The 21,660-nt window shown below is 43.1% G+C and overlaps 1 long non-coding RNA gene across 1 annotated transcript; it reads right to left on the minus strand.

Annotated features, from left to right (window-relative positions):
* Positions 1 to 9,703: 9,703 nt before the first annotated feature.
* LOC120966293 (uncharacterized) lies at positions 9,704 to 12,588 on the minus strand. Its single transcript, XR_005759726.2, has 3 exons — positions 12,563 to 12,588; positions 11,615 to 11,742; positions 9,704 to 9,776 (listed from the first exon to the last, which is right to left on the minus strand). It is a non-coding gene; the product is annotated as an uncharacterized lncRNA (long non-coding RNA).
* Between the last annotated feature and the right edge of the window lie 9,072 nt (positions 12,589 to 21,660).

Genomic DNA, 21,660 nt, shown 5'->3' on the forward strand with positions numbered 1-21,660 from the left:
AGCATGTCTATGTTATTATTCGACACAATTGATCCACATAGTTAGTATTTTGAACTCCAGACAATGCATCGCTTTAGCAAGCGAATATAAATGTGAGTATAGTTCATGTTGTGTGTGTAAAGCACATTATACATATGAAAGTTACACAATGGACATTATAAATAGCTACCTATGAACTAGCATACATTTGAATTCAACTTAAGGTGGTTTAAAAAATCGAATTCAACATGAAGTCCATTCAATTATTTGAATTTGATATCATGGCATTTGTAAACCATACCTAAATTATGGGGGCACCAATCTTTGCTCTGATTTTGTACATAATAGCATATGTAGTCGTGTACAAAATAGATTCAAATTTAGCTCCTCCATTCCAAAATAATCGTAGTTATAGGATTTTCAAGTGTCAAAATTTCAAAAAGAAGCAGATAATTTAATGAGGTTTTCAAACATACAAGGTCAAATATAACGTTGTCTATTTAGGTCAATCCTCATCGTTCAAGAGTACTCTAAACGTGAATGCTTGTGTTTCAAAATTTCGAACGAAGCGCCAAAAGAGCCTCTACTCGCCTGAAACCGCGTGAGACCAATGTTTGGTAGTACAAGGAAATTACTTTTCTAATAACTCCGACCCGTGAAACCTACTGGCCCGACGTCCAAAGGTCTAAACCGGGGTAGGTTTGTAGCTTCATCTAGACGCCACACAACCGCATCCGAAAAACATTCATACACAATGGCCGCCTAAGCACACATGCGCGCGGCCGAAATCGCTCCCGCCCACTATTTGGGACACCTGGGATTACCATCCTACCCCCGACCCGCAGTAGGTCCGAAATTTAAGAGGGGGCAAAGTTTGTACTTTCCCCAAATTTCAAACAAGTGCGTCCCATCTTCTGTTCAAAAAAGCCAAAAACAAGCGCGTCCAGACCGAAACATGGTTCCCCCCACCCGTCCGATTCTCCATTCGTACTCCGTGGGCGCCAAAACTACCTCTCCACCAGCCGCGAAACCCCGGTGTCCTCCGTCCGCCACCCCATCCCACCCATCAACCGCCGCCCTCCTCCATCACGCCGGAGCCGATACCCCGACGTCGTCGTCCACGACAACCTCAACCGCAACGCCCTCCACGGCTAGTAGTTGAAGCCGAGGCCGAGCCGTCCGTACCCGAGCCAGTTCAACCACGCCGTCCTGCGCCTCACCGCTGCCGCTCCAACTTCGCCACCCTCCACCACACAAGAGCTGTTCCTGCTACGCCGTCCTTCGCCGCCTCAGATCTGCTTCCCCTCCGCCGACATACGGCCACGGCAACACAATAAACAATTTGGCCATGGGTTCGTCCAAGCCTGCACCCTCCAGAACATCGGTTTCCCCGGTAAAAAGAAGAAGGTTGGCGCGACATGTGGAGGTGACCACACCGGCAACCGAAAAAGGTACCCCTCTTCCCTTATTCGTGCAAATCTTACGTCTCTGCTTGCACGGTATTCATCCCATAGAAGACACTAGTTGACTGCTTCTTCTTGATACTAGATGTTCCTAGTAACTCGCGATGCACAAGGTTTCTCCTCATATACTATTTCACCTTAGCTAGAGGTCCGTCGCCCCCCTGAATTTCAATTTCTGGCCAGTTGATTCCCAATTAACGGAAGCATTCCCCGGCGTAACAGACGCTAGTAAGCCTATTACGCCGGGGAAGCAGCACCTTGGTGTTTATCTTAGGGGCGTGTGCGGCCTAGAGCTACTGGCGCCCGATCTGGAGGTCGGCCGGGATTAAAGGGATGGCCTGGGGGCGCTGCCAAGCACGACGGTGGTGTGAGGTCGATGGGAGGGCGGGGCGGCGGAGGCAGGGGTCTGGGCCGGTGGTCGCTGGCGGTTCGAGAAAGATCGTCAACAGTGACTGGCGGGAGGTAGACGAAGGCCATCTGCCCGTTCCTTATAGATCGGACGGTTCATTAAAAAAATTGACTGACCTATTTATTTTCAGTCGACTGTTATCTTAGATATGACCACATGTGGTGGTGTGCTGGAGGAGTACCTGCATTTCCTGTGCTCATATATTACAAAATCATACGGAGTAGAATCTAATTTTGTTTGCCATGCAATGTTGTAGAGCTATCATATGTCTCCTGTCATTTATTTTTCAGCCACCTGCTATCTGCTACTTTTACAGTGCACTAGTTCTGCACACACTTCATCCTTACTCTCACTATTGTGTTTTTATGCAAGGGTATTTCAGACTCTGCTGCCATGAGAGAAGCCAAAAAGAAAAGAGAGAAGTCGCTCCAGCTTCGTATGCGGGTAGGCAAGACACGTTACAGTGCTATAAAGGGTGCAGTGTCAGCAGATGGAGACGGTAAACGTAGCTCTGGAGTTGATGACCTCGCTCACAATGAACCACCATCCCAGGTGCTTGCTTTAACTTCGCGGTGTCATATGTGGTTGCATGTTCCATATGGTGTCTAGCTTGTATTCGAAAGGCCGAAGTCGGTAAGATAAGGAAAGATAAATTTTTTTACATGAACCACCATCCCGTGAGCACCAGAAGAAAAATAGCTAGTCAGGGCATTGGCTGAGCCAGTGACAAGCCCAGCAAAGATAGGCATCACCTGGAAGCCAACTAAAAAGCTGCGATGGTGGCGAAGCAGCCTGCCTCCCACCAGGCTCTCAGGTCCTAGATGATCATGCTCACCACTCCAGCCGGATGCCTAGCTTGTATTGCTTCCAATTTGGTTAAATTGCATCTTCTTAGCTTACACATTATACCTTTGAATATGACATACCTTTGTGTTTTTGGTACATACTAGTACATCTGTGTATTAACCATGTTCTTACATCAAACTAATGTTCTTGTGTATCCCTCATCAATCACTTATGACGAGGCAGGTAGGCAAGGGGACTACTCGTCATTTAAAGAATGTAGCGTCAGCCTCCCGACATGATTCTCAAGAAACAGAAATGCTAGATGAAGATAGTGAACGTAGCTCTGTGGTTGATTACAGCATTCCCCTACACTAGCATCGCAGGTGCTTGCTCTAACTTGGTAGCGTGATATGTGGTTGCATGTTGCATATGGTGTCTAGATTGTAATTCTTCCAATCTGGTTAAACTGCATGTTCTAGTCTGCTTAGCTTATACATTATACCTGTTAATGTGACATGCCTTCCTGTATTTAGTACATAGTACATCTGTCTATTAAGCATGTCCTTACATAAAACTATTGTTTTTTTGTATCCCGCATCAATCAACATGACGAGACACCTTTAGTATATGCAGTGCGATATTAGTTGCATCTTTCATATGATTTATAGCATGCGTTGCTTCTAATTTGTTGAAATTCCATTTATGATGGGACGCTTTTAACTTGGCAGAGTCATATTGGTTGGATCTTTCATGTGGTGTCTAGCTTGCATTGCTTCTTATTTGCTGGACTGGTTTCTGCTTAGTTTACACAAACAGTTGTGAACATGCCATGCCGTCCTGTTTTTCGTACATATTCCATCCTGGTATCATGTGTTTGCCTTACATCAAAGTAGTGATTGTTAGTATCATGCATGAATGAGTTCTGAAGAGAGAATTTTATTGCTTTTTCTTGTCGGTTTTACTTGACAATTCAAAATCAATAAAGCGGAAGGAAGTTAGCAAGGCAGCGGATAAAGGTGCTCCTTCCGAACGGAGGGCCTCTATAGTTTCTACTCCTCCACACCCCCAAGATGATTTCCAAGACAACACATGCATAGACACTCAACAAAGCTGTGTTTATGATGAGCACGTCTCCCCTAGTGCAGCATCACCGGTGCTCCCTCTAACTTGGCACTATTATATGTGGTTGCATGTTATGTGTGATGTCTAGCTTGTATTGCTTCTAATTTTGTTGAATTTCATCTGCTTACTTTACACATTATACTTGAATAAGACACGTGTTCCTGTTTCTAGAACATACAATATCTGTCTATCACACCATGTTCTTACATCAAATTACTATTGTTGTGTAACCTGCAACAATCACTTATCATAAGACACGTTTGACTTCGGAGTGTGATATAGGTTACATCTCACATTCTTTTCTAGCTTGTACTACTAATTTGTTGAAATGGCACTTATGACAAGACAGTTTTAACTTGGTAGAGTGATATTCGTTGCATCTTTCATATGGTGTCTAGCTTTCATTGCTTCTAATTTGTTGAAATGCCTTCTCCTTAGTTTACACATCATAAGCTGTGAATATGCAATGCTGTGAATATGCAATGGCACTAATGACGAGAGACCTCTAACATGGTAGTGTGATGTTGTTTGCATCTTGCATATGATTTATTTCTTGTACTGCTTCACATTTGTTTAAACGCCATTTATGATGAGACACTGTTAACTTGGCAGAGCGATATTTGTAGCATCTTTCATATGGTGTCTACCTTCCATTGCGTTGCTTCTAATTTGGTGAAATGTCTTCTTCTTAGTTTACACATCATAGTTCTGGTTATCTCTTCCGTCCTGTTTTTCATACATATTACATCCTCCTATCATGTGGTTGTCTAACATCAAAGTTCAGTTCGTCTGCATCACGCATCAATTTGTTCTGAAGAACTAAATTGTTATTCGTTTTTCTTGTCGGCTTGACTTAACATGGCACAGAGAAAGAGGAAGAAACACAGAATGGCAGGGAATGAGAAGCGGATGAATCCTGCAGATTCTGCTGGTACTGATGGTGCAATAGAAGGTCAAAGTCCAGCGGAAAATTCTACAAACACGACACCCCATGCTACATGAGTTGCAAAAAAAGCCAAACAGAAACAAATAGCTGCCACCAAACAAGCAGAGACAGCCCTAGTTCTTGCAACACCTACCACAGTACTACCAGCTGCATGACTTACTCGTGTGTCAACTGAGCTAGCAGCACGTTCCCAAGCTCCCTTGCCACCTGACACCACTTCCCAAGCACTCTTGGCACAAGACGAGTTGGCAATATCAGATGAACCTTGTGAGCTTCAACAGCAAGAAGGTAGTTGCTGGAGTCAAGTTACAGTTGCATGCTTCTTTATATGTAGTCTCACAGTTTGATGTACACTAACACTTCCTATGTTCGTTGTTGGACTAGCACCTAGGCGCAAGAGGAAACAACCATCAGGGATAATGCTTGATAGGTTAACTAAATCTAGAGGAGGAAGAATGGAGATCCGTTTTGAGGCAGGTTTAAAAAGGCCACGTGATGCTACAGAGTCAACCAAGTTAGTATCAGAGGCAGCGGTTGCCGTTAGGTGTCATGTACGTATCCTCCCAACATGGATTCAGTACAGGAATGACAAAGACGAAACCCAGTTCAACACCTTCCTCGACCATTTATCTATAAGTATGGTTATGTATGGAAACTAGTAATATCGTCTTGCTCTGTCCCATACTTTCTAGGTTGCTGATAATGAGACTCCCATAATTTTCAACAGATGAGGTTCAAGTTGGATAGCCAAGATGATGCAACCAGACAAGCTTGCACCCATGTTTTCAAGTCTGCTCTGCGATAGTATCGGGATAACTTGAGGAAAACTCACTTTGAAGGCAAGGCTAACAGTGAACTTTCCCAAACATCTCCAGTGGAAAATATATCGGATGAAGACTGGAGGGGCCTTGTTAAACACTGGTCTGATCCGAAGTATCAGGTACATTATATATATGTGATCAGATCACATGTTGAAGTCCTATTTACGCATGTGCCACACAAATCTATCTTCTTGTAGGTGAACTGTTCAAAGAACAAGGCCAACCGTACGAAAGTGAAATTCCAACAGACGACAGGATCTCGTAGCTATATTGCACATTGCGAGGCTCTTGAAATTAGCTGCTGTTTCACTCTTTTCGCTGTACCATATTATCAGATCTATATTGACTTGTTCGAAATGCAGAGGAAAGCCCGCAAGGACCAAAAAGTACCTGAACCAAATGCTGTGGAAATCTTCATGGACTGTCACACCAGCAAGAAGAAGGGCATGACTACACCAGTCAAAGCCGCTGTTGTAAGTCCTTAATTCTCATGCCTTTTAACTACTACTTACTCTGACTTGTGCCTTGAACTGCATGGTTTGCAGCCAATGTCTATTACTCTTTTCAATTTTATACACAATTGTCTTAGCGTATCATTGCACCTTACAAGGTTTAAAAGAGAGGAGTGATGTTCCTTTGATCTTGACCTGTAATCTAGTTCCGTGCTGGACTTGCCCACACAACGTTACAATTGCCTGTTTGTCTGTTCTCAGTTGTTTTTTGATATGAATGATGTCATACTATGCTTACCGTATTATAAACTTCGTCTCTTTATCCTTAGCCCTCAATACAATGTGAAGAAATAGACAATACATTAGCGATGGTACATGGTCATATGTTTGGAACCTGGTTTTATTATGTACTTTGCAATAAAATACAACTAATATTTTACATGGGTTCACCAGAATAAGTTCTGTATATAGACCAAAGCTATTTTGTTTGGTTTTGCTGCCTCCTTAATATCTTCTGTTCTGGTACTAGTAATGTAAAACCTCAACTTTTCAGCGAGCTATGGAAAAAATGGTGGAACCACCATCTTCTGAAGGTGGCGAGGCAACTATAACCGCAATGTCAGCTCTTGCTGCAGTGGGTCAGTACCTGTCCACTAACAGTGCCAAAAGCACGTTCCTGTGTAATACTGGGTTGGTTGTTAAGGCAATATCGTCCAAACTGCCTCATGATCAAGATATGCAAGCTCAAAGCAATGTTGTATCTGCGCTCCAGACACAAGTCCATTCCCTAACAGAGACCCTTTGTGAAACAAGGAGAAACATTGCTCAATGTCGTCAAGATATGCATGGTTTTGAAACCAGACTATCAGACATTTGCTATGTTGTTCAGGAGCCTAGGGGAAATGAAGGCGAGGGTTATGGTGCTGCATCGGACAATACATCATGAAAACGTAACAATCAGGTCAAATGAACTGAGCTTCTGAACTTCTGGTGGTGCATTTATCTGCTAGACTGTTAAGTTTTATGCCAACCTTCCTTTTGTTATATAGTTGTAATTTGTTTTGGTGCGATACAAAATTTATTCTTAACGTGCAGCCACCGGCTGAAGAAAACAACAAGCCATTTTTGTATAGTGTAGGGTGTTCCCTATATTTGCACTGGTGGCGATCTTTGATGCCGAGTGGATGTAATCTGTGCAATCGCCTTAATAGCCTAGCGTTAGTTTCGGCCTTATTTATTTCCTAGTCTTCTTTTTCCCTGGTTTGCTAGTGGCTGCAACTACCATGGGCCATATACAAGCCGTAGGATCCATGGGTCTCCTACGGGCCGTCGATAAATGGGCCTGTAATCGGTGGGCCTCGGGCCGTCGGATAAATGGGTCTACATGGACCATAATCGGGCGTAGGACAGCAAAGGCTTAATTCTGTCACAGGCATAACGGGTCGTTAATGGGCCAGAATATAGGACGGGCTGGAAATGGCGCAACGGGTTAACAGGCCAGAAACGGGCCGACTCTTGCCATGGGCCGAATTTGGCCCATTAGGGTAACAGGCCAGTAACGGGCCGACTCTTGCGATGGGCCGAATTTGGCCCATTAGGGGAACATGCCAGTAATGGGCTGGAAGTAATCGAGGGCCGAAAAGGAGCCCAAGAACGTATGGGCCGTTAATAGGCCGAAAGCTAACACGGGCTGGAAACGGCCCATGTAAATCACGGGCCATTAACGGGTATAATGAAAATTACTGTTCATTATGGGCTAGAGTCACCGTGGGCCTGTAAAGGGCCGAAAGATACGAAGGCCTCATATGGGCCGAAAGACGTCGTGGGCCATACATGGGCCGAAAGTGAAATGGGCTGGTGTTATATTCAACGGCCCACATGACGTTGTTGGGCCGATTTCCTTTAGGGCCTAACGGGCCGTGAGTTAACGGGCCGTAAAATGGGCTATTTGCGAAGAGACCGTTAACAGGCTTTTCATGGGCTAACCCGTTAACTTTTGACCAAGTCAAACGGGCCGGCTTTGTAAGCTAAATGGGCTAGTGGTGGGCCGTGGCACGTGTCGACATATCATAGGGGCCTATCTGACCCACTGACGAGCTGACACGTGTTTCGTCCGGCCAATAAGAATTTCACACGTGGAAATTTCCCATTGGTCGGGGCTGTTAACGGGTTATCGGATCCAAAACCCGACCCGATAGCTTAATGGCATTCCGTTATGGTGGATGCCATGTGTCAGTCACCCTTGACGAAAGCACTTCTGTGACGCGCGATTTATCGTCATGGAAGTGGACACTTCCGTGATGATAATTTTGGTAATGTCGTGGAACACTTCTACGACAGCACAGGTATGACTATCTTGATTCTGTCATAAAATCGTCATGGATGTACATGCATGACAAAAAACGCGACCTACTGTGACAAACACGTATCATCACGGAAGTGTATTTTTTTGTAGTGACTAGGTGCGGCTTCGCACAGGAGTAGCTGATTGGCGGGCTTTGTGGGCCGCGAGGCGCGCGTTTCCATGAGTTTGAACCGTTTCTACCGTTTCGCTGTTCCTACTTCGCGAAGCTGTTCCACTGTTTTGCCGTACCTGCTGTTTCGCTGTTTTAAAAAGCTGTTCCACTGTTTCGCTGTACCTGTTGTTTTCCTTGTATAAACTAAACAATTGTTTCTACTATTTCCCAAAGAAATCGGTTCCTATTTCTGAACCCAGGTGCTGTTTCTACTGTTTCCCAAAGAAATCAATTCCTATTTCTGACCCAGGTGCTGTTCCTATTGATTCAACTAGTTTTTAATTATAAAAAAACATGAAATTTCATTTTACATTTGTTACAAAGTGGTAATCTAAAACTGTCATAAAAGTGGTAAGCTTACAACTTGATGAAATTGAGTGATGATAGTATCACCAAGGCGTCATGAAAGACAAAAAAATGTACATGTCTTACTGCTCGTTTACAAAACTGCTTCAACTGTTTTCGGACATTGTTTACAGCTGAAGGTCTTGGAAGAAACTATCACTAGACCAACAAGAGAAAAAAGATAGCTCTATCGATAAGGAAACATTTTTCCCATGGAAGTATTCCTTTGAGTTGAATCTTGCAGTGCAACTTCCTTTGAAGGTGACGGTATTAATGAGACCCTTGAGAATAAAAAGAAGAAATATGTTAATTGGAAATGTAGGTGCAAAACATTTCATCATTCAGATTCTTTTGGGTGAACCCTGTACACTAACTAATAGGAATAATCATACCCTTGAGAATAGAAAGAAGAAACATGTTAATTGGGAATACAGGTGCAAAACATTTGATCAATGGGTTTCTTAGGGTGAACCTTGTTACACTAACTAACAGGAACTGCTAATTTCAGAAGTTACCTAAGGTGACTACATATGCAGAATGAGTAAAGATTGGCCTTCAAAGCTTCACTTGAATATGTGGAAACCCTGCTGAAACATATACATGTTCGGTATGAAAGAACAGGCTCTAAGAAAATAACATCTCTTTTCTGTCCTTGGGAGACAAATAAATAGAGAACTTACATGTCTCTGCAGGAAAGAAGTTACTAACGGCAGCTGAATTTCATTGTCCTTGCAAGTTACAATCTCAAAAAGGAATTTTGACGTAGAGCTTGTAAATCATCCTACAGTATTTTAGAAAAAGTGCAGTTTAATTCCTGATATGTTCCAATTAATGACCAAAAAGGAAAAATATGTCTATCGCTTACATTAGAGAACCCCTCCAATCCGAGACCTTTGTACTTCTAACATACTGAAGAAGGAAAATTCCTGAGTCATACCTGTGAAAAAAATAATAGCACAATCAGTTCCATACTCAAGATGGAAATTATTGTGAATTTAAAATAATTTTAATCTGTTTTTTAGGAGAAATAACCAAAATGTTGGTGGTGGCTGGTACAAATCTTGTAAAAGGGGAGATTTCCATGGAAAACCCACCTGAAATTGACCTTGGGAGCTGGTACAAATCTTGATTCAAAATTTCCTATGTTGAAAGAACTAGAATTTTCGAATGTGGCAGCAAACAAAACCTTGAAGTTTGCTGCTTAATGTTGTATATAAATTTCCATGGAAGAAATATTTACTAGATTCTCAATAAAAAATTGTTCCTTGAATAATGTTCATTGGATAATTTTCTCAAATAAAAAATAAAATAAAATGTTCTTCAAATAAAAAAATGTTCTCTGAAGTATTAAAATGTTCTTCAAGTCAAATAAATATTTCCTCGGCATCAACAATTAATGCTACTTGAAAAAATGTTCCTTGAATAGTGTTCTGTAAAATAATGATAACTGCATAATGTTCCCTGGATAACGTTCGTTGCAAAATGTTCCTGGGTGCCAAAAGAAATTAGTTGAATAATGTTCTTCGAAGCTTGAATAAATAATTGTTCCATTAATAATGTTCCCTCAATAAAAATTTGCTTAGCGCTTACAAAATAGTTCAAACATTGTTGAGGGAACAACAAAAATTAGATTATTAAGGGAATATCGTTCTATCAACAATTCTTAGGGAATATTGATGAGGGAACATTATTTGGAGAACATTATTCAGGGAACATTATTGGGGGGACAAAAAAAATAAACATTTAATTGGAGACCATTATTAAAGGGACATTCTTCAAAGAACATTATAGGGGAACAAAAGAAATTGAACATTTATTTGGGGAACATTATTAAAGGTACATTAATGAGGGAACATTCTTCAAGGAATTTTTTTACTACATTCTGAATATAATAATGTTCTAAAAAACACTAAATTGTTCCCTAATAAATAATGTTCTCTGAAGTTTAAAAATGTTCTTCAAGTCAAATAATTTTTCCTCGGCATCAACAATTATTTGGGGAACATTTTGGAGAACAATATTAAAGAAACATTATCTAGGGAACATTATTGGGGGAACAAAAAAGTTGAACAATATTTAGGGAACATATTAAAGGAACATTAATCAGTGAAAATTGTAGGGGAACTATAATTCCCTGGTTAATAAAAAATGAACATTTAACTGGGGAACATTATTAAAGGAACATTATTGGGGGGGGGGACAAGTATTGCTCTGATGATAATTGAATAATGTTCCTTGGGGTGAACAATTTTTTGTTGTTGCTTGAATAATGTTCCCTCAATAATGTTCTAAAAAACACTAAATTGTTCCCTAATAAATAATGTTCTATGAAGTTTAAAAATGTTCTTCAAGTCAAATATTTTTTCCTCGGCATCAACAAAAAGTATCAACCTAATATGTGTACATCTTGCAAGTTTCATCTTGTATTACTAGGTTAACATCCTATATCAAAAACTATAGTCACATCACCTACTATCTCTACTCTTATAAAAAACAGAGTTGGTGTTGATGGTGTGCCTGCCATCCTGCAATATAGGCCATCCGATTTATATCTGACGGATAGGAAGGAAACTATGGCAATTTTGCAAAAAGATACCCACACCCCTCTCCACATTTGCAAATAAATCCTTCCCTCGTTCATCCTTTTCTCTCACAAGATAAACTACTCACATAAATGCATCTTGATGTTTCGTGCAACGCATGGGCATAACGGACACTGGCCTACAGTGCACAGATATATACATGGAAAAAAATCAATGGACCATGAGCTCAGACCAAGAGCTCACCACGGCTGTTTTGAAATAGGATGTCGAACAAGCAGTGGGGCCGTCGAATGGAAGTGCCTAGCACCGCGTGCCTTGATGAGCCCCTTGTCCTCTCTCTGCTGTACCGATGGAATACTTCTGCAGAAGAAGGACAAGAGACATAGCAAATTTTGAGCTTAAACTGAAAAAGAAAAAAATGTCGTGGTGTGAGCCAAACTAGTTCAATGTTGAGCTCAAACAATTCACATTATGAATACGAATAAACACATTACAGAAACTTCAGACTGTTCTTTTGGTTACGTCGGTATGGGCACGCACGCAGAACAAATGTGAATTCTAAACATTATTATTCATGAACAGCACAAAGAGGAAAAGCCGAGTATCTGGACCATTATTACATCGGTATGGGCTCCATTATATATTAACATTTTGTGCAGGCACGCACGCACGCAGAACCATACAACAAACAGTCTGAATGGCTCCATGAAAATGTTATTCCTTGGAGCTTAAAATATTGATAGGTGCTTGCTTCTCGACAAAATACATCCTAACAAGTGTCCATCATGTGCTACACATCACAGAAACTAACAAAACATATAATCAAGAGACGAGGACTTCTGCATCATCCTACAAAAACACACCTATCATCATCAACATCAACACACACACACACACACACAAAAACTCTGGGGAAGCACATGAACAGGCACCCTCCTACCATCATTATGCTGCATTCACACCCTGAATCCAAATTCTGGAGGCAACCCTCTTGTCTAGCCTCAGATTCACCCAAATCAGAACAAAAAAAATCGCTCCACTGTTGCCACCAAAACCTCCTACAAACCCTAGAAACGCTGGACCGACACAAATGCGACAAAAATTGCCTTGATCTGGTGATACCACACACAGAGAACACGAACAACACAGCGGGGGGGGGGGGGGGAATTGGGGGCATTACCTTGAAGATGACGAACTTGACGGAACCCTAGACGACCCCGACCTTGAAGGAACCCTAGATGACACCGACGCCGACGAGGAGGCACTGAGCACCTGCAAAAAAACATCCATCGCGACGACGTCAGCCAGATCTGATCGGCGATGCCTCAGACGAATCGAGGGGAGAGAGGCCCGTCGGCTGCTTACCAGGGCGGCGGTCTCTTGTCGGAGTGGGATCCCCGAAGGAAAAAGCAGATGAAGAGGGAGGAAGGGGAGTGCGGCACGAGGGAGGAAGAGGAAGAGGGATGCGGCATGAGGAAGAGGAAGGGGGAGGCACTTCTGGAGCGATGAAAGAAAGAAACAGTGAGCCGCACAGAGGAAGGAAACGAGACAGCGGACAGGTAGTAAAAAGGCTGGCCCAAATCAGGTGAAGGGGTGTGCGGCGCGCCGACACTTTGATGCAGAATGCGTCAAATAGGAATTTTCGATAACGTGATCGATCGCTAAAAGATAGAACGGCTTAAAAATCAGCGTGAAACGTTTTGTTGGGCCGTGATTACCCAACCAACTGGGCCGTAGCAAGTAGCAGGTCCCGGCGCCTCGCTCGATCCACTCTATGGATCGTCCCAAAGCCAGCTCCAGGATCCAGAGTCGAGCGACTCCGCTTCTAGTCGACACACAAACCCTAGGAGGAAAAGGGGCGAGCTCGCACGTTCGCGGCGGCCAACCAAGCGCGCGCGTGAGGTGAATCACGTTTCCGGCGTGGTTGTCTTTTCACATTTCCGGCGACCAGCAGCACACTGTGCACGTGAGGCCGGTGGGAGGTGGCCAGTAGGGGACCATGAACGGGAAGGGAATATGGCTAGCAAAGATAATGGACATAGGTAATTTCGTTTTGAATTTTAGTGTCATCTTTTTTGATAATGGTTTGACAATCTACATATAATGATCGGTGGCATTTTTTTTGATGAATTGCATATTTGAAAATAAAATTTTCTAGTAGTTGTTAGCTGCATAAAAAATATACTCTCTCCATTCATAAATGTATAAGATATTTGGATTTTTAAATATAGACTAATACGGACTGTAATGCATGAACAAACACATTAAAATACATACATACATACATACATACATACATACATACATACATACATCCAATTTAGGAAAAATCTACTAGAACATCTTATATTTGTTATATTTGTGAATGGATGGAGTATATGCTTAAGAGTTCGCCCCACCTAAAAAATAATCCGTCCTCCGCCACTGTGGCAAGTGACACGTGCGACATCTATTTCACATACATAAAGGTGAATCATCTCCTTTACACGTGTTCACTTGATCCCTTTGAGGATGGTATACTACTTGACATTCCTCTCGTGTGCATGCATAGGTATTGCCGGAGCTTCACGGATGACGACGAGGAGTGCAAGCGCCATGGAATGACTACACCATCCGCAAGGGAAGCGTGGAAGAGAAGACAGAAGAAGACGAAGCTGCAACAAAGCTACAGCCACCGGACGTCCGGCCACCCGCAGACCAGACGGCCAGAAGAAGTACAACCGACAAGTGGTACAACGGCCGAACGACTGACGACCGCCAAACGTCCGACAAGTCCCACGTGTATCCCTCTCCCACTTACCCATTCGTGGCTTAGACTATAAATAGACCTCCCTCTCCTTCTTTCTCGGGTTAGAAAATATGATAACTCATTTGTATGTGAGCTTTGCTCCTACCACTCTACCCTTGAGAGAGAGAGAGAGAGAGAGAGAGAGACCACTCCCATGGAGTTTAAGACCTCCATGTGAGCATGTGAGAATATCTCTAGTGGATTCAAGACCCCATCTAGGGAAGATCCTCCAAGGATTCAAGACCTCCTTCATGGAGATGAACTAGATACCTTTGTATCCCCCTTTGTTAGATTTGGACCTTTGTATCTCTCTTTGTGTACTTGGATCTAGCATATGTGTGATTGAATCTTGTCTATTTGAGTGTTTCCTCTCATTTTCCCCTCGTGTTCTTAGGGAATCCCCCTCCAAATTGTGAAAGATCAGCCCCTAGGTTCCACCCTACATCATCTTGTATTATGAGCCAAGGTTGATCACGAATTTGGAGTCCCTACCCCTACTTTCTAGCCTAATTTTTTTGTGTTCTTCCCCAATTTAAAAAGTCCCCACCAAAAATAGCCCCAATTTTTTTGTGATTTGTTCGTTTTGATGGTGTTTTGTTGAATTTGATCCATGGATTTGCTGTGTTTCGAGTGGATACAACATCTCCACAAGTCTTCCCACTTTCCATCCAAGATCTCCTCAATTTGACCCCAAGTCATCAATTTCGGCCCAAAATCGCGCCCGGATCTCAAATCCCGCGTTGACCCCGACCTCACATTTGCTCGAGTCTTGTGATGGATAGGCAAAGCACATCTACTTTGGTTTACAACAACGACGAGTTCGATGCCATGTACAACCTCATCGACGCCAAGATGGATGCTCTAAAGGAGGAGCTCAAAGCCATCATCAAGAACTGCAAGATGTCTCCCTCATCTTCGAGAAGACGCTCAAGTGCACATGCTTCCGAGCTACCATCTCCGGCAAGGTCACATCGGCATCGACATCATCACCGACGAGAATGTGAAGGTCAAGAGCTCAACACCAACCCGCGCTCTATGACTTCACCATATACCTTGGCATCTTCGCCAAGAGACTTCAAGGCATCTTCGCCTTTGGACATACTGCATATTCGCCAACAAGCACCTCAAGATTACAATCAAGAGAAGTTTTCCAAGCTCAAGTCTGCGACTTCCACGAGCTACTACGACCTCGACACCGACCACGAGATTCCTTTCTATGGGACTCAAGATCCCGAGGAGTATCTCGAGTGGGAGCGCAAGATGGACGACTACCTCAAGCTACATCAAGTACCTTCCGAAGATCAAGTGAAGTGTGCCACAAGTAACTTCCACGACTACGCGTCGACATGGTGGCTTCACACACCTTTGAAGAGCCTCGACATGAGTTGGCCTGAGACGAAGAAGGCTATGAGGCGAGAGTTTGTGCCTTACTCCTACATGGAACATCTTCAACGCCAATTGGAGAACACCATCCAAGGATCCAAGTACATCGACGAGTACTTCAAGGAGATGAAAAGTTCCTTGTGACGTACCGGCGTGAATGACCCCATTTGAATGAAATTCCACTTCATAATGGGAGTGAACAACGACATCTCCACTATTATCTTCCACGAGAACTACAAGTCCCTCGACGACAACTACATTGGTGCTCTCAACGCGGAACAAGAACTCATGAAGGTCAAGGCTTCTTCACCCCAAGCACACTTCTTGAAGACCAAGCTCCAAGACGGCGAGCATGAGGGTAGTACCACCAAGATGTCCAAGCCCGACGAGCTCCAAGACGACGCTCCCAAGTTCGACTTCACCGCCATCCCTCTTTGTGGCATTGATGATGCCGAGTCTACTTCGACTCTTTTTCAAGACGGTACGGCGATGACTACGACTATGGAGCCATTCGAGGACCATGCTTTGGAGGTGAGCGACATGGTGACGAGCAAGGATGATGCTTCCATCTTTGGAGGTGACATTGGTACAACGACGTGCTATACAAACGGTTTTTAACCCCTTTCCACGACGGCGTTTGGAACCGTCGCCAAGTGAGTGTGGGCGATAGGGGGGGGTCCTTTTCACACGACCCAGAAACCGTCGGGGATAGACTCTCCTGGCTCACTGGCTGGGGCAAAATGAGCTCGTGTGCGATCTGGCGGGGTATCGAAACCCAATTGTTTCCGTTCGTATGTACATCCCACATGGTGAATCCCAGAAAATCATTTCCGTTCGTATGTATATCACACACAATTTTTTGTGTGGAAACGTTTGTGCAAGGTGGCCTAACGCAAACAGTTCTCTGCCGAAAGCCGTGTGTGATTGTTAGTTGATCGAACACACCTACTTTCTAGAAACCGTGCGAGTTGTTTGAGTTCATCGCCCACGGTGCTGCCTGAGTAGCCGTCTACAATAGAAAACCCCATAAGCAGGGTAATTAGCCTATTATTGATAATCCATGTACTAATCAAATTGATATTTCTTATAAAACACACCAGATATTTCATATCCATATAACAGCAACCAGTATTTCATAATTGAATTACATCAGATAGCTTCGGCACTCAGTTACGCCATTACACAACAACACCAAGTTTCACATGCAACATAAAAAACCTTTGGAAAGTAGCATCATACACGGTAAATAGACAGATGAATCTCATCTGGGAAACTGCAGAAGTGGAAGGCAAATATTGAGCCTTCAGTGATGTTGAATGTCCTTGCAACTTTAGGCCACTGGCTATGGATAATTGCCCGCCCAACCTTCGTCTTCTTCAACAAGACTTTAATATTGTAACGTGGGTGTTGAATGAATACCTTCCTCACCTCTTGACCATGCAGGTGGTTTGAGATGTAATCATCGGTGAACTGCTTTGAAAAGTACTGAAAACAAAGATATGCATAAATCGCTGTTATAAATTTTGAAATGGCGCAAGGGGTAAAAACAAGGTAAAAGAGTTAGTACCATCCTATAGTTGACTGATTTGTCAAACAAATATCTTGCTGTTATTCGTCGCAAGTTTCTTCATCCTAACAATCTTTCTGAGTTTCTTGACTTGACTGATATTCATGGACGTCTCATTTCCCCATATGCAAAATGGGTCGAACAGTGGGTCTAAGCCTCTGACAGCAGACCTACATGTGCAAGACCGAATTGTAAGAAACCTAAATATTAGAATGATTCCTGCAACTGCACAATAATATGCTATTAGCCAAAGGACCATGCTTGAACAAACCTCGACGGTAAACCGCAATGTCTCCCATTGTTTCCCTGCAACACACATAAGGGTGATCTTGATCAGGTTAAGTGAGAGTTGCCATAGTATGAGTAGAATATGTATTGAGTATAGCCAAATTCGATTTATTCCACATGCATAACAATACAAAATTGTACCCACAGCAAATGAAAATCAAATTGTAGAACTGAACCAAACAGTTAAATGGACAGCAGACCAAATGAACCAAAATAGTTAACTGAGCACGGCATTGCAGAATAGAAACATGTACTAGAAGATAAGACAGTTAACAAAACAAAGAATGCTTGAGAACAGTATTACGAAATGTAGCAATTGTTGGACCAAAGTGTTAACTGAACATTACATTTCAGAGGACCAAACTATTAACTGAACATCAGATTGCATATTAACATTACAAAGGACGAATCACTAGAAGGCACTGGCAGTGGCCTCGAGAAAACAACACGAACTGTATTTTAAAGTAGACAACCGCGTGGCGGTGTCGACGGTGGCCTCGAAGACGAGGTGCTCCTCCAAGATCTGGCGGTTGGCATGCATGGCAGCCATAGCGAGCTCGTGCACGCGTGCGGCTGCATGCTACTGATCTCCACATTATACTGCATGCAAAATGGCTGTGGGCGGCGCTTAATTGGAGGAGGGGGGCAATGATTTCGACGGAAGGTGTAGCACCATCGGTCGGGTCATGTGGGACGGGAAAGGAGGAGGATGGTGTGGGTGGGTGTGGATTACCTGACCATATCGACGAGACCGCGCAACAAGAAGAAGGGTCGGCGGCGAGGAGGCCGCGCAGCAAGAAGAAGGGTCACCGATGAGGAGGCAGCGCTGCAAGAAGAAGGGTCGCCGGTGAGGAGGCGGCGCTACAAGAAGAAGGGTAGCCGGCGAGGAGGCGGTGCTGCAAGAAGAAGGGTCGCCGGAGATGAGGCTGAGCTGCCAGTAAGCAGCAGTGAAGGTTTGAACTTGGAAAGCAAGGAGGAACAGTGGAAATGTGGCTTTTGGTGGGAGGGAGGGGGTGGGGAGATAGATATTTCCGCGGTGGCAATTTTTTTTCGCTCGGTGCCGCGAGAAACTGGCGCGCAAGTGTGATTCAAACGGGGGCGTGGACTGTAGACGATGAAGCTTCCTGCGTAAGCCAGACAAGACGGTGCGCCAAGATATTTTATATCGCATCCCACATGATTCTTTCTAGTAAACTTTTTGTGGTATACCTGATTTTTTCATTATGTTTTGAAAGATGAAATGGTGTTACGAGGGAAAGGATGGTGTTTGAATTGCTAGAACATTTACATACAGTGAACATGCAACTAGTACATGAGTGTTGTGTTTAAATTTGGAATTATTCCGGATTCGTTTGGCATTTTTATGCATTAATTGAGTTTCTGGGCATTTAATGTGCATAATTCAAATTTGAACTACAAGCACATGCTCCAGTGCACCAAAGTTTGTTGAAAAATCACATGTGTGTCTTTGGGTGAATTTATAGGTCCCATGCAAGAAATGGAAATAAATTCAAACATTTGGGCGTCGTGGCTCGGCCGGAAAGATTGAGAAACTTGGTTTTTTAATTCCAGTAAATCCAAAACACACCTGAAAATCATGAAACTTGGCATGGTGTCATGACACGGCACCAACATGCTGCGGTAAATTTTTGGGCTGAATTGGGACAAGCTTTGGTATAAGTTTCTTGGAAACCGGAGCTTCCCTCAAGAAGGCTTGTGGTTTCGAGAGGGAACGTGTCACCTTCGTGTGCGAAACGACATACGTACACTGCCTTCTCCTGCCTTAATTTTTTACACAGGCAGATTAGACCAAATAGAAGTATCGTGCTAACTTTAATTATTCCGGGTTCATTTGGCCTTTTTATACATTAATTTAGTTTTTGGGCATTTAATGTGCATAATTCAAATTTGAACTACAAACACATGCTCCAGTGCACCAAAGTTTGTTGAAAATCACATGTGTGTCCTTGGGTGAATTTTAGGTCCCATGCAAGAAATGAGAATGAAATTCAAACATTTGGGCGTCGTGGCTCGGCAAGAAAGATTGAGAAACTTGGTTTTTTAATTCCTGTAAATCCAAAACACGCACGAAAATCATCAATCTTGGCATGGTGCATGACATGGCACCAACATGTTGCGGTAATTTTTTTGGCCGAATTGGGACAAGCTTTGGTGTAAGCTTCTTGCAAACCGGAGCTTCTCTCAAGAAGGCTTGTGGTTCCGAGAGGGAACGTGTCACCTCCCTATGCGAAACGACATACGTATACTGCCTTCTCCCGGCTTAATTTTTTTACACAGGCATATTAGACCAAATAAAGTATCGTGCTAAATTTTGGAATTATTTCGGGTTCATTTGGCCCTTTTTATACATTAATTGAGTTTCTGGGCATTTAATGCGCATAATTCAAATTTGAACTACAAGCACATGCTCCAGTGCACTAAAGTTGGTTAAAAAATCACATGTGTGTCCTTGGGTGAATTTCTAGGTCCCATGCAAGAATTGGGAATGAAATTCAAATATCTGGGTGTCGTGGCTCGGCCGAAAAGATTGAGAAACTTGGTTTTTTAATTCTTTTAAATCCAAAACACGCCTGAAAATCATGAAACTTGGCATGGTGTCATGACATGGCACCAACATGCTGTGGTAATTTTTTTGGCCGAATTGGGACAAGCTTTGGTGTAAGCTTCTTGCATACCGGATCTTCTCTCAAGAAGGCTCGTGGTTCCGAGAGGGAACGTGTCACCTCCGTGTGCGAAACGACATACGTACACTGCCTACTCCCGCCTTAATTTTTTTACACAGGCAGATTAGACCAAATAGAAGTATCGTGCTAAATTTTGGAATTATTCCGGGTTCGTTTGGCCTTTTTTATACATTAATTGAGTTTCTGGGCATTTAATATGCATAATTCAAATTTGAACCACAAGCACATGCTCGAGTGCACCAAAGTTGGTTGAAAAATCACATGTGTGTCCTTTGAAGAATTTCTAGGTCCGATGCAAGAAATGGGAATGAAATTCAAACATCTGGGCGTCGTGGCTCGGCCGGAAAGATTGAGAAATTTGGTTTTTTAATTCCTGTAAATCCAAAACACGCCTGAAAATCATGAAACTTGGCATGGTGTCATGAGATGGCACCAACATGCTGCGGCCAAATTGGGACAAGCTTTGGTGTAAGCTTCTTGCAAACCGGAGCTTCCCTCTAGAAGGCTCGTGGTTCCAAGAGGGCATGTGTCACCTCCGTGTGCAAAATGACAGATGTGCACTGCCTTCTCCCGCCTTAATTTATTTACACAGGCAGATTAGACCAAATAGAAGTATCATGCTAAATTTTGGAATTATTCCAGATTCGTTTGGCCTTTTTTATACATTAATTGAGTTTCTGGGCATTTAATGTGCATAATTCAAATTTGAACTACAAGCCCATGCTCCAGTGCACCAAAGTTGGTTGAAAAATCACATGTGTGTCTTTGGGTGAATTTCTAGGTCCCATGCAAGAAATGTGAATGAAATTCAAACATTTGGGCGTCGTGGCTCGGCCGGATAGATTGAGAAACTTAGTTTTTTAATTCTTGTAAATCCAAAACACACCTGAAAATCATGGAAGTTGGCATGGTGTCATGACATGGCACCAACATGTTGCGGTAATTTTTTTGGCCGAATTGGGACAAGCTTTGGTGTAAGCTTCTTGCAAACCGGAGCTTCTCTCAAGAAGGCTCGTGGTTCCGTGAGGGAACGTGTCACCTCCGTGTGTGAAACGACATACGTACACTGTCTTCTCCCGCTTTCATTTTTTTACACAGGCAAATTAGACCAAATAGAAGTATCGTGCTAAATTTTGGAATTATTCCGGGTCGTTTGGCCTTTTTATACATTAATTGAGTTTTTGGGCATTTATTGTGCATAATTCAAATTTGAACTACAAGCAATGCTCCAGTGCACCAAAGTTGGTTGAAAAATCACATGTGTGTCGTTGGGTGAATTTCTAGGTCCCATGCGAGAAATGGGAATGAAATTCAAATATCTGGGCGTCGTGGCTCGACCGCAAAGATTGAGAAACTTGGTTTTTTAATTCCTGTAAATCCAAAACACGCTAAAAAATCATGAAACTTGGCATGATGTCATGACATGGCACCAACATGCTGCGGTAATTTTTTGGCCGAATTGGGACAAACTTTGGTGTAAACTTCTTGCAAACCGGAGCTTCCCTCAAGAAGGCTCGTGGTTCCGAGAGGGAACGTGTCACCTCCGT

This window comes from Aegilops tauschii, chromosome 6 (assembly GCF_002575655.3).
Source record: "Aegilops tauschii subsp. strangulata cultivar AL8/78 chromosome 6, Aet v6.0, whole genome shotgun sequence".
Lineage (NCBI taxonomy): Eukaryota > Viridiplantae > Streptophyta > Magnoliopsida > Poales > Poaceae > Aegilops > Aegilops tauschii.